Here is a 17,986-nt window from a genome sequence, read left to right as displayed (position 1 = left end):
AGTCCATGCTGTGGCTTTCACTGCATTCAACCAGGTGCCAAAGGACTTAGATCAGGGGCGGGCAAACTTTTTGGTCTGAGGGCCGCATACGGTTTCCTAAATTGTATGGAGGGACGGTTAGGGGAGGCTGTGCCTCCTCAAACAGCCAGGCGTGGCCCTGCCCCCGCCCCCTATCCGACCCCCCCCGCCCACTTCTAGCCCCCTGACAACCCTCCTGGGACTCCTGCCCCAACCACACACCTCCCACTCCCTGTCCCATCCAACCCCCCCGTTCCCTGTCCCCTGACAGCCCCCAGACCCACCGTTGCCCCTTCCAACCCCCCCCTCTCCTTCCTGACTGCCCCCACGGACCCCTGCCTCATCCAACCATGCCTGTCCCCTGACTGTCCCCGGAACCCCTGCCCCTGACTGCCCCGTGCCGCCCCATCCAACCCCCTTTCTCCTTCCTGACCACCTGTAGTGAGGCGGCCTGGCTCCCACTCGCCCCTGCGAGGGACGAGCCAGAACAGCTGCCGGAGTGGGCGGAGTCACTGCCGCCTGTCCCAGCCCCCCGGAAGTCAAGGGGCAGGACAGGAAGTATAAAGGTCCGGCCGCAGCGTTCAGTTGCGGCCCGACCGTGGGAGAGGGCAGACGCTGGTGCCCGAGCTCCTGCTGGACCGAGCCTGCCCCGAGCCCGGTATCCTGAGGAGGACCTGTGAGATTGATCTGTTCCCCAGCCTCGTGGAGTGAGGCGGCCTGGCTCCCACTCGTCCCTGTGAGGGACAAGCCCCACCCTGGACGTTTACACCACCCGACCTGGGACCTCCTGCCCCCATTCAACCCCCCTGTTCCCTGCTCTCTGACCACCCTGACCCCTATCCCCCCCCCCCCCCCCCGACTACCCCCCCGAACCCCCCTGCCCTCTATCCAACCCCCCCCCCCCCCCCGCTCCCTGCCCCCTTACTGTGCTGCCTGGACCACCGGTGGCTGGTGGCACTACAGCCGTGCCTCCCAGAGCAGCAGGGCAGGCAGCCCTGCTGCCTAGCTGGAGCCAGCCATGCCACCGTGCAGCACAGAGCACCGGGTCAGGCCACGACTCTGCAGCTGCGCTGCCCCAGGAGCTCACAGCCCCACCGCCCAGAGCATTGCGTCGGCGGCGGGGCGAGCTGAGGCTGCGTGGAAGGGGTAACAGCAGGAGAGGGGCTGGGGGCTAACCTCCTGGAGCAGGAGCTCGGGACGGGAAGGAGGTTCCCACGGGCCGGATGTTGCCCACAGGCCATAGTTTGCCCACCTCTGGCTTTGATACTGCTGTGATGAGCCTGGTATAAAAGCCTAGCTAGATAGAGATATCCCATACAAGGACATGCCAGAACATTTTAGCTTCCTTAGTCTCCTTTGTGTTCCTACTCTCAAAAAAAATAGTGAGTTTTCTCTATTTTTTTAATTAATTTTCACATTTATTTTTGGCTGAATTATAGATAACTGTTGTAGAAATTGGTGGCCCTGTTTTGGATTCACCTGTGGTATCAATACTTAAGATCTGCATCCTAATCACTGGTGCACCTAGGTGGCAGAGACGTAGTGCTGTGGGCTCATGCAGCTCTGAGGATTTGAGATGAATAGCACCCATATTGATTTCCCTGTAATGGAGTGTAAAAGAAAAACGTACAGGTTTTGGTTGCAGGTATTTTCATGGGGTATTAAATTGGTGGATTAGTTGCAAACAGCAGTACTGATAAAGACTCCTGTCCATCTTGATGGTTGGGCCTTTGTATTAAAATGACACATAAATAACCTATTATGTCCCCCACCCATGGAAATTCAAATGCACCTGTCAACTTGATAAAGCACTTGCCTGGAGGGAAGCATTGTTTACATTTTCACTCCATTCTTCAGAAAAAGTGAGATTCTAATTATTTTTCCCACTGTAAATTAATGCTGACTATGATGGTTAGCATATCTCTGTATTGTTATATCTATGGGAAAGTTAAATAATAGAGCTGATCCATCATGTATTATGCAACGTGCATTTTTATGACAGGCTTCCCTGTGATCTTATTATGCCTCTCTTCATAAATACTCACTTTTTTCAGCAGCTGGGGGAATTTTTGTTGACTGCTGGTTCAGAAGTTAAAATCTGTCCTACGTGTAATGGAAAATGTAATTTACGTGTTTATGAGGCAGTGAACTTTGCTATTTTACAAGGGAAAAGATAAGGATATACAGTGCACTCCACTAATAATGGACATCATTATAATAGACAATTGGTTACAATATACTACAATAGTTTTTCCAAACCAAGCATATTAAATTCAATAATAGATTGTTTTTGGATATATTGGGCAGAAACTTTGTGATTAGGGATGGGCAAACTAGATGAGATCAAATAAAAATGTATCTGGATCTTTGCCCAAAAAAACAGAAACAACCCAGACATTTGTCCAAAACCTGCTCCCCAGACTATGAACCATTTTTGAAGGTTGAAAGAGTTCAGTTTAACTATTTTTTTGGTACTGATTACTTTTCATTTTTGTGAGGTTCCTCCTGGAACTGGAAGCAGTATTGCTGTTATATTAGGGAGCGAGCTGGTTTTGCAGTATTTCTGTATGTTCTGCAAATGTGTTATATTCAGAAGAATTTTTGCTATTCAGTTTCTAAACAAGGGAAGGACAAGGCTATTGGCATGTTTGAAAACCCCAGAACAGAACCTGTACTCTTAAGCTTTTCAGTCTAGTTTTGAAGACCCAACAGATTTCGATATCCTTTAGGATGCTTATACAAACTGCACTGAATCTCTAAACATTTGGTTAAGAATGTAAGAATGGCCATACTGGGTCAGACCAAAGGTCCATCTAGCCCAGTATCCTGTCTTCCGACAGTGGTCAATACCAGGTGTCCCAGAGGGAATGAACAGGTAATCATCAAGTGATCCATTCCCTGTCGCTCATTCCCAGCTTCTTGCAACAGAGGCTAGAGACATCATCCTTGCCCATCCTGGCTAGTAGCCATTGATGGACCTACCCTCCATGAATTTATCTAGTTATTTTTTTGAACCCTGTTATAGTCTTGGCCTTCACAACATCCTCTGGCAAACAGTTCCTTTTGTTTGTTTTAAACCTGCTGCCTATTAATTTCAGATGGTGACCCCTAGTTCTTGTGTTATGAGAAGGAGTAAATAACACTTCTTCATTTACTTTCTCCACACCAGTCATGATTTTATAGACCTCTATCATATCTCCCCTTAGTCGTCTCTTTCCCAAGCTGAAAAGTTCTAGTCTTATTAATCTCTCCTCATACGGAAGCCATTCCATACCCCTAATCAATTTTGTTGCCCTTTTCTGAACCTTTTACAATGCCAATATATCTTTTTTTGAGATGGGGCGACCACAGCTGCATGCAGTATTCAAAATGTGGGCGTACCATGGATTTATATAGCGGCAATATGATATTTTCTGTCTTATTATCTATTCCTTTCTTAATGACTCCGAACATTGTTTGCTTTTTTGACTGCTGCAACATATTGAGTGGATGTTTTCAGAGAACGATCCACAATGACTCCAAGATCTCTTAGGTGAGTGGTAACAGCTAATTTAAACCCCATCATTTTATGTGTATAGTTGGGATTATGTTGTCCAATATGCATTACTTTGCATTTATCAACATTGAATTTCATCTGCCATTTTGTTGCCCAGTCACCCAGTTTTGAGAGATCCTTTTGTAGCTCTTTGCGGTCTGCCTGGGACTTAACTATTTTGAGTAGTTTTGTATCATCTGCAAATTTTGCCACCTCACTGTTTACCCCTTTTTCCAGATTATTTATGAATATGTTGAATAGGACTGGGCCCAGAACAGACCTCTGGGGGACACCGCTATTTACCTCTCTCCATTCTGAAAACTGACCATTTATATCTACTCTTTTAACCAGTTACCGATCCATGAGAGAACCTTTCCTCTTATCCCATACTAGCTTACTTTGCTTAAGACCTTGTCAAAGGCTTTCTGAAACTCTAAGTATACTATATCCACTGGATCCCCCTTGTCCACATGTTTGTTGATCCCTTCAAAGAACTCTAATAAATTATTAAGACACGATTTCCTTTTACAAAAAACATGTTGACTTTTCCCCAAGAAATTATGTTCATCTATGTGTCTGACAATTTTGTTCTTTATTATAGTTTCAACCAGTTTGCTCGGTACTGAAGTCAGGCTTACTAGCCTGTAATTGCCTGGATCACCTCTGGAGCCCTTTTTAAAAATTGGCATCACATTAGCTATCCTCCAGTCATTTGGTACTGAAGCCAATTTAAATGATAGGTTACAGACTACAGTTAGTAGTTCTGCAATTTCACATTTGAGTTCCTCCAGAACTCTTGGGTGAATACCATCTAGTCCTGGTAACTTATTACTGTTTAACTTTATCAATTTGTTCCAAAACCTCCTCTAATGACACCTCAATCTGGGACAGTTCCTCAAATGTGTCACCTAAAAAGAATGATTCAGGTTTGGGAATCTCCCTCACATCCTCAGCTGTGAAGACAAATGAAAGAATTCATTGTTTCTCCGCAGTGGTCTTATCATCCTTGAGTGCTCCTTTAGCATCTCGATCGTCCAGTGGCTCCACTGGTTGTTTACCAGGCTTCCTGTTTCTGATGTACTTAAAACATTTTTTGCTATTACTTTTTCAGTCTTTGGCTAGCTGTTCTTCAAATTCTTTTTTGGCCTTCCTAGTTATATTTTTAACTTCATTTGCCAAGTTTATGCGCCTTTATATTTTCCTCACTAGGATTTAACTTCCACTTTTTAAAGGATGCCTTTTTGCCTCTCACTGCTTCCTTTACTTTGTTTTTTAGCCGTGGTGGCACTTTTTTTGGTTCTTTTACTATGTTTTTTTAATTTGGGGTGTAAATTTAAGTTGAGCCTCTATCATGGTGTCTTTAAAAAGTTTCCGGGCAGATTGCAGGGATTTCACTTTTGGCAGGGTACCTTTTAATTTCTTTTTCACTAACCTCCTCATTTTTGTGTAGTTCCCCTTTCTGAAATTAAATGCTACAGTATTGGGCTGCTGTGGTGTTTTCCCTGCCACAAGCATGTTAAATTTAATTATATTATGGTCACTCTTACCAAGGGATCTAGCTATATTCACCTCTTGGTTCACCGATCACTGGTTATAGATTTGTATGGATTTCTAGATTTATATATGAGCATTATTGCCAGAGATGGATTGAGGTTTAAAATGGTTGAGATCCATCACAAAAGTAGTCCAGTAGTCCAGTCCAGAAAAGAGTGCAAGTCACAACGGGAAACACTTTGCAGTCAATCCACCTTACTCTTAGGTTGGATTGAGAGTGCAACAGGAGTGTTTGGCAGACTGGGGACAGGGGAAGAGGATTAGGTCAGGGTGAGTGGGGATGCCAAAGTCTTTGGCAGCTGGCCGGGATCAGATTGGGAAGACAAAGTCCAAGATGCTGCACAACTCCTTGCTTCTGTACCTGTTCACCCCTGTCTCTTATCACATTGCCTCTCTCTCCATCCACTCTAGCAATGACACCAGCATCATTCAGTCCTATGTAGGCTTCTCTCACAAACCTCTCTGCGCCTTCTTGCATGTTGCCCCTTATGCATGAAACACACTTATGAACTGATCCTCTTTCAGATTTCTCTTCAAGGCCCACCTCTTAATTATGCCTATAACTAATCACCTAATTAATGATGATTATTTAGAGGGACAGATGGAGACAGTTGACACACATTTTATCTATTTACAAAAATACTTTTAAAGAAAACATATAAAATAATATATTTCATTGTATCCTTCTCCCTTTATATGTCATTTGTCATTTAACCCTAGGCAGAATGGATTGTCTCTATCTGTTTGTAGAGTGCCTAGCAAAATGAGACCCAAGTCCTGATTGGGAACCTCTGGTTGCTTCCACAATATATAATTTAAATAATAGTTATATGCCCATCAGTGCTGATCCCAAAAAATGAAAGAAAGGAATCATGACACTTTTCAAACATTTTGAAAATATTTTCATTTCCAAGTTTGTGAAAAGAATGTATTTTTATATAATTTTCATGCATTTTTACTACAAATTTTCAGGTTTTGGTTTGTATGTTTTTTCTTCCCCCTTCTCTCTTTTGTCTTTTTTTCTCTTTTTCTATTTTGCTCCAGAAAAGGAAAATGGGGTGAGGAAAAGCAAAATTGGAACCTAACCCCCCTCCCTCCCAACAAACATTTTAAGAAATTTAAAGTAAATGAAACTATTTCACTTTTTTTTTTTATTTTGAAAACAGGCCATTTTTTGAACAAAAATAATTTTATGACTAAAATAATTCCAGCCAGCTTTAATGACCCAATCTAACACCAGCTTTAACTGGAAACCTTTGAGAATTGAGTGGTACCCTGCACACCAGATAGATCCGATGATTTTTCTCACTTCTTACCTTCCCTTGTTCTCTCCCCCAGAAGCACGTGTTTATTCCCTGTCCTTGCAGTGTAGCCTAGGGAAAAGTTCCCAAGGCTGAGAAAGTGGTGACCAGAAGTTCAATCTCACCTCTTCTAAATGCTATTTAATTGCCCATTCACTTCACTATCCTCTGTGGACTTATGGAGCCAGTAGCCCAAATTTTATAAGATATTTGCAGCTAAGGTATAGACAGACACAGCCCTGCCTTTGCTCACGTAAATCAAGTATGTGCAAAAATGTGCACACACTTAGGCACACGCGTTTTTGAACATTTGGATTTGTATATAGTGCAGAAGTTGTAAGCATGGATGTATCTGTTCTAACTAGCCTGCTGGGTATGTGGTCTGTTCTGAGAAATAATAGAACAACACCAATATATAATATCCACTTGAATCATTACTAGAGACAATTGCAGTATTCATTGCAAATATATTACCTGGAAGTTGTAGCCCTTTTTTTCTGCCATTCTTGAACCATCCTGATTTCTGCAGATTTTTTTAATTTTATATTTTATTGATTCCTCCCTTACTCCTAAAATAAGGGGAGAATGGGTGGGGGGAGGGACCCAAAAGTAAAGGAATGGGAAAGGAGGGAAAGAAAAGGAGAATGACATTTCTGTTTCCATCCCCTGTGACTTAAAGATGACTAAAAAAATAGACCAAATCTTTTCAAATTTGTCTGCCATTCCTCTTCTCCAAAATGCTACCTGCTCTTTAGCTGCCAGGTCATCCATGTAACTGAGCCAAGCTTCTAGCCCTGGAGGCAGTCTGCTCTTCCATCTAAGCAATATGGTAACTTGGCCACAAGGACCGCTCTAGCTTTCCTAGAATTGATGGGATATATCCCCAAATACAGTTCTGGGAGGTAACTTTTAAGGAGCTATATATTATCATATTAATCCTGCCTACTTCTAGCCAGAAGGATTGTATCCTGGTTTGAGTGGACAAATTTCATTCTATATGGTGTTAGTGAACTGGTCACTTCAGCTATTGACGTTTTTGTTGTTTGTGGTGTGTGATTGGTCACCTAAGTCAGATAGTATTACTTCTGCTCCTTGTCTGTATTAAACGTATAAACAAATAAACAATGAATAACAAATATCAAGGAGCAAATAATGAATAGCAAACATTCTTATCTGCACAGAGATGACAGCATATGTGTGCAAATAATTATACCCATTCAAAAAATAGCCATTCCCTAAACATTTGTGTATATAAAAACCTGTTTGCATGAACATTCACCAACAGGGAATAAGAAGGGTGCAAGCACTGTTGAATTAAATCATTGACTGAAGAGAGTGTTTGCGAACAGCTCTAAAAACAACATGAGTGGGTCCATTCACCATTCCATACTGGGGTGGGTTGTGAAGTATCCCTACATGGCCATATAGGGATTCATCTGGTTCTAAAGTCCAGGAACAAAGGGTAGAGTATTGCTACTTCCCACATTAACAGACATAGGTTGGGCAGAGATATCTCTTCAGGATGAATTTATTAAAGGGGGAACTGTATATCCCACTAAAGAGGTGAGGTAAAAGTATAGACAGGAGCTAGTGGGGAATAATCAAATGTAAGAGTCCCATTTAAATATAGCACACGAATGGAAGTAACTGAATAATGACAAAATGTACAAGTGCTTATATCCAAATACTAGAAGTCTAAGTATTAAGATGAGTGAACTAGAGTACCTGGCATTAAATGAAGACCTTGATGTAATAGGCATCACAGAAACTTGGTGGAATAAGGATAATCAATGGAACATGGAAATACCAGAATACAAAATATATAGGAATGACAAAGTAGATTGTGCTGGTCGGGGAGTGGCATTGCATATGAAAGAAAGCATAGTCAAATAAAGTAAAAATTTTAAATCAATCAAATTGCACTATAGAATCTCTATGGATAGAAATGCCATGTTTTAAAAATAAGAGTACAGCAGTAAAAGTGTACTATGGTCCACCTGACCAAGATGGTGATGGTAACTGTGAAATGCTCAGGGAGATTACAGAGGCTACAAAAGCAGAAAATGCAACGATAATGGGGGATTTCAACTATTTTCATATTGACTGGGTAAATGTCACTCCAGGAAGTGATGCAGAGATACATTTCTAGACACCTTAAATGACTGCTTCTTGAGCAGCTTATGCTGGAACCCACAAAGGGAGAGGCAATTGTTTTAGTCCTAAGTGGAGCACAGGATTTGGTCCAAGAGGTAAACATAGCTGAACTGCTCAGTAATAGCAACCATAATATAATTACATTTAATAGCCTTGTAGAGGTAAAAATTCTAAAGAAACCCACCACAGTATCATTTAACTTCAAAAAGGGGAACTACACAAAAATGAGGAAGCTAGTTAAACAGAAATTAAAAGGAACAGTCACAAAGGTGAAATGCCTGCAGACTGCATGGAGACTATTTAAAAATGCCATAACAGAGGTTCAAATAGGGTGACCAGACAGCAAATGTGAAAAATCGGGACGGGGGTGGGGGGCAATAGGAGCCTATATAAGAAAAAGACCCAAAAATCGGGACTGTTGCTATAAAATTGGGACGTCTGGTCACCCTAACAGGATCCAACTTTTATGAATGGAAAAAGCACTGTCCTTTGTGTCTTGTCAGTGAAAAATAAAATGGTGTCCTCTTTACCTTCTACTTATATCCCCAAACTTCATTGTCTTTTGCACCCCAAAGACAGGACAACTCCCTATGGTTTAATGTCTTGTGTCTTCCCATCCCCCTGTTTATGCCATATACAGATTTTCTGTCCTTTGTGTTGTCTTACAATGCTTTATCTACATAGATAACAGATAGACAGGTGAATCAATGTCCTAAAACCTGTTTGTCAGCTCTGCCTTGGCACAGATTTTGGTACATAGACATAACTCCCTAAATATCATCTGTTCATACATTTCACACCCATTGTGAGGATCAGTGTGACATAAGCTTTTATTAGAGACCTTACATGATATTCTTTATGGATAAATACTGTGGAAGCAGTGTGTTAAGTATAATGAGTTTGTCAGGCCTGTTAAAGTTGCTGTTAAAGAAGAGTGAACCCTTTGCCAGTTTGCATTAAGGGGTTCTTAGGGTCACAGGGACCACTGAAGGAATTGTGACTTAGGCCTAGTCTTCACTTACCGGCTGGTCCGGAGGCACGCCATCGATGTTCTGGGATCGATCCCGGAAGTGCTCACAATCGACGCCGGTACTCCAGCTCGCCGAGAGGAGTACGCGGCGTCGACGGGGGGAGACTTCCGGCCGCGTCTGGACCGCGGTAAGTCCGGAGTAAGGTACTTCGAATTCAGCTACGTTATTAACGTAGCTGAATTTGCGTACCTTAGTCCGAAGTCCGGACTAAGTGTAGACCAGCCCCAAGTCTGAGTCTATCCCTTACACAAGGCTAGATGCAAAGTCTCAATCTAACCTATAGGCAAGTGAGGAGAATAACTCCTATTGAAACAATTAAGGACTTGTGTGCATGGATTTAGGCAAGTCTAGGCCTCAGAGTATCAGATGTGATGTTCAAGTTGTGTGTGTTTGTGTATATATTAGGGCTGTCGATTAATTGCAGTTAATTCACGTGGCTAACTCAAAAAAAATAAGTGTGTGTGTATATAATGTTTATTAAAAATGCTACCTATGAAATAGGCCAAATAATGTCAATGGGACTGTTTGAGGCATATGAGACTACTTGGTGTAAGAAACTGGCAAAATCTGGCTCCTACAAGCCTCAGGACAATACAGTTCCTGCAGGAACTGTGTTAGTGCAGGCTATTTTGACCACTGTTGCCTGAGAAGCCTCTGAAGGTGGAGATCCACACAGCAGTGGGGGGGAAACAGCAGTTATTTCAGACTCTTTCTTTTAAGTAACTTACTCTGGATTTAAGTCAGACTTCCCCTACCCTATCACACCCATGGAGTTGAGACACTAGAGTCCCATGAAATGACTTCCATGAAATTGGAAAGTAACACCACTTTCCAACTTCTGTACTTCTCAAGGCTAGATCCAGGTCCAAAGTCTCTGTTCCACCAGAAGAAACAGAAGGGGCCATGGGTCCTTAGTTTGTACTCACTCCTTACTCAGACAAAACTTTCATTGACTTGATTGGGTATTTTGCTTTAGTAAGTACAAAGTAAAAAGTGAATAAGGACTTCAGGATATGGCCCTATATGTATATGCAAATTTATCTTTATCGGATAAGTCTGTTTGCATATTTATATTTTATTTATCTATTACTCAGAAATTGAGAATTGCAATTGTAGAGAAATGTAGTTCTGAAATAGCAAGAAATGATGAGACAATAAATAGCAAGTTGCCCAAGTAACAGGTTCACAATACATGAACTATGAAATACATCACAATGCACTATTGGGTTTAATAACATGAGATCAAAAAATCACTTAGAATAGGTCTGAATTATTTGTTCATTTGGATATATACTTAAGCAGAATGCTATTAATATTTGTAAAAGAAAAACCAATCATTCCCTTGTGTTACCATGGAAGGCAGCTCATCATAAAATCCATTCTGGGATTATACTTAAGTCATTTTAGAAGAGGACGCCCTCCGTATATGTTTATTTCATCAGTCAGTCAGTCCATGGCATATTATTAAATAAATCAAAGAAGACTGCACCAACACTGCTTCAGGCATTCAAAATTCAACTGAAATAAACAATTCAAAAAAAGAAGAACAGGAGTACTTGTGGCACCTTAGAGACTAACAAATTTATTAGAGCATAAGCTTTCGTGGACTGAAGTGGGCTGTAGTCCACGAAAGCTTATGCTCTAATAAATTTGTTAGTCTCTAAGGTGCCACAAGTACTCCTGTTCTTCTTTTTGTGGATACAGACTAACACGGCTGCTACTCTGAAACAATTCAAAGATAGTATTGGCCCATTTTGTTCATAAATAGAACTATTTAGAAACAAGTTATCTCTCTGCAAAGTTACTATGGACAAGGGTGGGTGGGGTTACATGTTGATTTAACAGTGTCTAGAATGGATTATGAAAGCAGTTGCAAAAGATTATATTCTTTAGGCCCACAGGTGACAGAGTGGTTATAATAAGATATATGCACATCTGGAAGATGTCCTTTTGTAATACCAGGCCAAAGATCTTGCACTTTCAAAACCAAGACATACATATGCCCCATTATGGCCTGTTATTCCAGAGCATGTTTTTGCTCTTGTCATGCTACATAAAGGAATTCAAAACAGCAAAACAATTATCAACCATTCTTTTTTATATGAGGAGCTGTATTTTGAAAGGCATAATAATCACTTTTGTTTATGCTTTACATTCCCTTTTGTCACTTGTTTGATTTATTTAATTGTGAGTTCATATTCGCTTCTTATAAATACCCCCTAGTCAGAGCCTGAAATTTTTAGCCTCTTCCATAACAGGCTCAGAGTTAAGCTTCAATGTTCAATTTAGCTGACCTAATCTGGGGCCAGGTTGTCTCTGGCCTTAGTGTGGCAACATGTGTGTGTTAGTGTGCGCACACGCATGGCCATAGAATCACTCCTCACCCGGAACTGCTGGGATGGCTACTAAAAATAAGGATTTCAGCAACAGCATGTCAGGGATATAAATAACCAAGGGACTCAGCTGGAACTTTTAATTCCCAAGAGGTCCTGAGCTTCCCTTGGAGGGTAAAACTAGCTTTGTTTTTTTGTTTTTTGTTTTAATTGTAGAGCTGGATTGGTTTTACAAAGATTGCCTGCAGGATGGCAATTTCCATGGTCACAACTGTTACCACAGAGCATGCATTGGTGATGTTATGAAAGTTATTTGATGGTCTTTGACTATAATTTTCCCACTGTTGCCCTTTTCCCCATTACCAGTCTGTAATATTTGCTAACTATTTGCTACAACAAGATTGCAGCTCCACTCAAACCCAGTAGATGGTTTTGATCTATTTTGCCCATTTTATACATTTTCTCTAAGCAGCAGTGCTATTTTCAGATCAATTTTCTGCAATACTTATATTTTGTGTGTCGATGAAAAGACTAAATATACAGTAGCTGGAAAGCTTTATTTGCTACATGTGCAGTTGATGAGCATGACGTTGTTAATTATAATACTGGTAAGCAATTAAGAACAGGTACAGTACATAGTGGAGGGGGAAATCGTCTAATTTCCTGTGTGAAATAAGCATAAATTATTGTGTTAGGAATTAAGCACAACTTTCTCATATGGTAATATACAACTATTCCCAATTTATCTCAGATAAACTTGAGTAGTTATTTCTCTGTTGCTAATGATGGTTTTATATCTAACCTACTGTAGTTATAAAGCTGCCATACAACAGAACATGGTAATCTTTCATTAATCTTTATTTTTATGCTAACATAGCATTTTCTATTCCCACACTTCTGTCAGTATTAATATTAAATGGCCATATATGTAGCGTGTAATATACATTGGGTAATATGTCTTATTAAAATGTTAGTACATTTTGTCTTCACTACATGTATGTTTGTGTGAATATGTGTTTGTTTGTTTATACATATATATACATGCAACGTAACTGTATGTTCATGTACTATATATATATCCACAGGCACAGATCTGTAGCCAATGTATTGTAATTTCTAACATAAAATATAATGTATCTTCTTTTTTTAATGAGAAGTGTGTTCCAATCCTGTAAAAGTCTATGAATTTTTACGTCACACTGTACGTTCAAGAAGCAGCGATTTAAATCATTGTTGCAGAATGAATTAAAATTATTAATAAGACTTAAATCCACATGAGACTTACTAAATCATCTGATCTGACCTAAATTTATGACCCTGCCTCCCACTCCTTCACGTTGTATACTTGCACAAAGAGGAGTGCACTGGCAGATGAAGAAGAAAAAGCAACACAGTAAAGACCAGTAAAAGCTGCATTTCTGCATTAAATCTGTGTAACACTTGGTAATGATAATAACATAAACAAATCAACTATAAGGGCATTCGCATCAGGTCTAATTTCCAGATGAACTATTATAAAGCGATTAACAGCCTGATTCTCCTGTTTTAATTAAGCTATGTTGTGAAATATACAGCATTTGAACCTGTTCTGTCCTGCCTCTTTTTATCATTGAATTACCATCTTTAATTTGTTTCTCTGCTGAAAGATGAATTTCACTTAGGGATTACTGTACACTGCTCTGGCATTTTGTGGTTTCTTGTCAGCCCTTGTGAATCTAGATCATAGCTAACTTCAGTTCCTCTGACATGTCCTATATGCACAGTCTCCTGACTACCCTGTCTCAGTGGATTTATTAACTCATATTGTGTTCTGGTAAAAACGAATGGACATTTTAGATTAACTTAATGATAGAGATTTCAGATGACAGTAGAGTTTACTTTTGGAGCTAACTTCAGGTTATGTAGGGCACAGTAGATATCTAATGACCTATCACTTAATAGAAATGCATTTTGAAAGTTTCAAGGCTGAATGGACCTTAGGGTATGTCTATACTTACCTGCTGGTTCGGCGGCCACCAATCAATCTTCTGGGATCGATTTATCACGTCTTGTGTAGACGCGATAAATCGATCCCGGAAGTGCTCGCCGTTGACGCCGGTAATCCTGCTCTGCAAGAGGAATAGGCAGAGTCGATGGGGGAGCCTGCCAGCTGCATGTGGACCCGCGGTAAGTACCTTTAAGTTTGAACTAAGATACTTTGACTTCAGCTACGTTATTCACGTTATTCACTGAAGTTGCGTATCTTAGTTCGAACTGGAGGCTTAGTGTGGACCAGGCCTAAGTCTGCCAAATACGTTAAAATGTTACTAAGAAGGAGGCACTTTCCAGGTTATGTGAGATTTGGTGTAGCCAAATCCAGAAGATCAGGTCCTCAGATATGTCACCTCTATCTTTGAATCATGATACCTGCTTTCTCTTGATAATTTGTTTTTCAGCTTTTTCTATTCTGTCACATCAGACTGACTAAACACAGTGAAAAAATACTGAATTTGATCTCAGATATACTCATGCAACGACTTCAAAGTTCAGCATGTGTATCTACTGGCCCAAGAGCAAATGGATAGAAAATGGCCATGAACAAATTGAGGCTGGAAATTAGAAGGTCTATAGCTATCAGAGGGGGAATACGGTTCTGGAAAAGACTCCCACTAGGAGTTATGGGGGCAAACAATTTAACTAGTTTTAAGAGTAAGCTGGACAAATTTATGGGTGCAATTGTATGACAGAGTTGCTTGTGAATGTAGGGGACAGGACTCTTCAGCCCTGGGCCTCATTTCTGGTATATGCCTTGTGTTCCTAAAGCTCATACCTCAAGGTTTCAGCCTGCCACCAGCAGAAGTCAAGAAGGGATTTTGTTTCCCTTCCGGGAGGGTTTTTTTTTTTTTTTTTTTTTTTTTTTAATTTCCTTCCCATGAAGCATCAGAGATGTCCATGGTTGGAGATGGGACATGGGGCAGAATGAACCAGTGCTCTGAGGTGGCACCGAACATTCTCTTTCTCAGGTGCTTGGCTGGCTGGTTCTTGCTCACATTTTCAGTGTCTAACTGATCCTCATTAAGACTACAATTTTGTCACAGACATCCCAGAAATCATGGAATCTGTGACTTCCAAAGACGTCCATGACTTCAGCCCCAGTGGCTGGGAGCTGCAGGGTCCCACTGCCTCCTGCAGTGGCAGGGAGCTGTGAGGTACCCCCGCCGCCTGAGACAGCAAGCCCCCAAGCTCCCAGAATCCACAGGCAGCGGGGGCACCCCACAGCTCTCAGCTGCTGTGGGGGACAGGGGAATCCCTGCAGCTCTCCACCAGCCACAGCGGCAGGGGGACCCCTGCAGCACTCCAACCACTGTGGTGGGGCAGGGGGACCCCGTAGCTCTCTAGCTGCCATGGTGGGGGAGACAGGGGGACCCCAGCAGCTTCTCAGCCACTGGGGCAGGGCGATCCCTGCAGCTCCCTACCACCATGGTGGGGAGACAGGGGAACCCCTGCAGCTCCCCACTGCCATGGGGGTCAGCAAGGGAACCCCCGCAGCCCCTGGCTGACATGGTCATGGGGGTGGGCAGCGGGACCCCTGTAGCTCCCTCCACTGCCACTGTGGTGGGGGACTCCGGCTGTGTTGGCAGTGGCAGGGGGACCCTGGAGCTCTGAGCCCCCATGGGTGGTGGGGGCCCTGGAGCTCTCAGACACTTCACAGCTGCCCAGTCCCTTCCCATTTTTTCATGGATATTTTTAGTAAAAGTCAGGTCATGGGCTTCCAGGAATTCTTCTTTATTGCCCATCACTTGTCTGTGACTTTTCCTAAAAATATCCATGACAAAATCTTAGCCTTAATCATCGTATGTGGAGTTGGGAAGTAATTTTCCCCCATGTCAGATTGGCAGTGACCTTGGGGAGTTAGCATTTCACCTTCTTCGGCAGCGTGCGGGGCACTTCCTGGGTTTCTCTGGGTATACCTCATTTAATCATTTCCCTGTCATTGCAGGGGCCTCAAGCACTGGTGCAACTCGGTCCCTCCCAGCCTCTGCCTGTGGCACATAATAGTCTAGTCTCCTGTGGGTAGTAGTAATATTTTGGTCTCATTTTAGTTGTTGAGTTTAGTGTGTGAGTGCTCAGTGGTGACAGTGGCCGGTGATATCCAGGAGGTCAGACAAGATGATCTAGTGGTCCCTTCTGGACTTAAACTCTGTGACTCTAACCCAAACATTAGAATTTATCCTTTTCCTCCACTGCCTTTTCACAGTCCCGGGGAGGAACCTCAGCTGGTATAAGTCACCATAGCATCATCAACGTCAGTGAGCATTCTGGCTCTGTTTTTGGAGTAGTGACGGCCTCCCATTCACAGCTTTTCCTTTTCAGCTTCACAAACCTGGGTGTTTAGAGCAAACTCCTCAGTGCTAAAATTTGATTTATGTAAATGTTGACACTTGTACTGCACAACTTGCACTTTCATTGTACCTGTATGTATTTAAAAGACAAAGTTAATATAATTATTTATTTGTATTATGGGACCCCAAATGAGACCAGGATTCCTCTGTGCTAGGTGCTGCAGAAACACACAGTAAGAGCCAGTATCAGCCCCAAAGAGTTTAAAACCTAACTCGAAGCAACAGAGAAGGATTGAGGGAAGGGATGTAATGCCCAAGCAGAGGGAAACAAATATGTTGGTTTTCAAATGGCAGGATAGTGCCACAATTTTTTTTGTTTCTTTTTTTAAATTATTTTGGGGTAGGGTTTTGTTGGGAGGGATTAGAGACAAAGGGAGATGGAAGGGCTTTGAAAGGAGGGAGGACAAGGAAAAGGGGAAGAGGAGGGAAGAAGGGGAGCATGGAAGACAGGTGCAGTGAGGCTGAACAGAAGAGACTGGGAGGGAGTAAGCTGCAGCAAACAGCTAATCAGCATGGGGGAAGACTGTCCAGAGCAGCAGCTGTAAAAATGAGATGACATCATCAGCATCAAAAGGTCCCTGCTATAGCTACTTGCATCTCTTGCTGGCTGAGTTTCTGGGTGCCCTTCTTAGCAATTTTTCTTCCCTGAGCTCATATGACTGGGGTGGTTCCTGGTGCCCTTGGTGGTGGCGGGGGCTTCTCTCCTGCAAAGTTCTGGGTTCATGAGAATAGGCAACCTAGGCTAGATATCAGCTCCCTTGCCCCAGCACCCCCATCATGGTGCTAATACCTGCTGCAGTTGCTTGTCTCTGTTCCTGCCAGTTCTTTGCTGGATGACCCCTCCTGCGAGAATCTAATTTCTGTTTTCCAGGTAGCTTCAACTGCCTTACTGCTTATGAAATAATCATACATGGGTAGGCAGGAGGGTAAAACACATTTGTTCTGTGTCTTTGGTTTGCGAAAATGCAGGGTTTGTCTTGATCAAGGACAGTTGCTGCTAGTTCTTAACAAGCTGTGCTGAATGAAAAGCCTTTTAACCCCAGAGCATGGTGAAATTCAGACCCTTTGTGCATTTTACTGTCATTTTAAAATGGCTTTTCCTTGTTTAGAACAGTTGACATCAGAATGACAACAAATAAATAAATAAAAATAATCACCCCACTGTGCCAGCACTGTAGTACTGGTGTTTTGTGCCAGGAACTGATATAAGCCATATGGACAAAAGTACTTTTTTGTTGTACAAACTGTGCCTCCAGTAGAAGGGTTTGCTGATATAGCTGTGCTGGTATGCTAAACCAGCAAACCCTTTGCAGTGAAGACAAGGCCTAAGACATACAATACTAGGAATCTCCTGGGAAAGCCTGTTCACTTAAAAGTCTTGGCAGTAGTGGAGCGTTAAAAAGATCCCATTTCAGTGGTACTATAAAAATAATGCTGCTCAACATCAATTCTAGTTAAGGATAAGAAATTCTGAAATGATATGTTGTTTTCCAGCTGCATTCTTGAATTTTGTACAGCCTATAATCAGAAATAACATGAAAATGGTTAAATAGGAATTCTGACCGAAATCAGAAAGCCCAGAGTCAACACAAGCAAATATGTTTATAGAAACAAGAAAATTTGTAACTATGTCAAGAAACTTGCGCTATACAACACACTAAGATACACCTTAGTTACT

At 41.9% G+C, this 17,986-nt stretch overlaps 1 protein-coding gene across 1 annotated transcript in view; it reads left to right on the top strand.

Annotated features, from left to right (window-relative positions):
- The window catches only part of OFCC1 (orofacial cleft 1 candidate 1), a 249,983-nt gene that overhangs the window by 195,911 nt on the left and 36,086 nt on the right, over positions 1 to 17,986 (top strand). The gene's annotated exons all lie outside the window — the stretch shown is intronic.

Source organism: Trachemys scripta, chromosome 2, assembly GCF_013100865.1.
Source record: "Trachemys scripta elegans isolate TJP31775 chromosome 2, CAS_Tse_1.0, whole genome shotgun sequence".
In the NCBI taxonomy this organism is placed as follows: Eukaryota; Metazoa; Chordata; order Testudines; family Emydidae; genus Trachemys; species Trachemys scripta.
The sequence above is the reverse complement of the archived record's forward strand: the minus strand, read 5'-3'. Positions and strand labels throughout refer to the sequence as shown.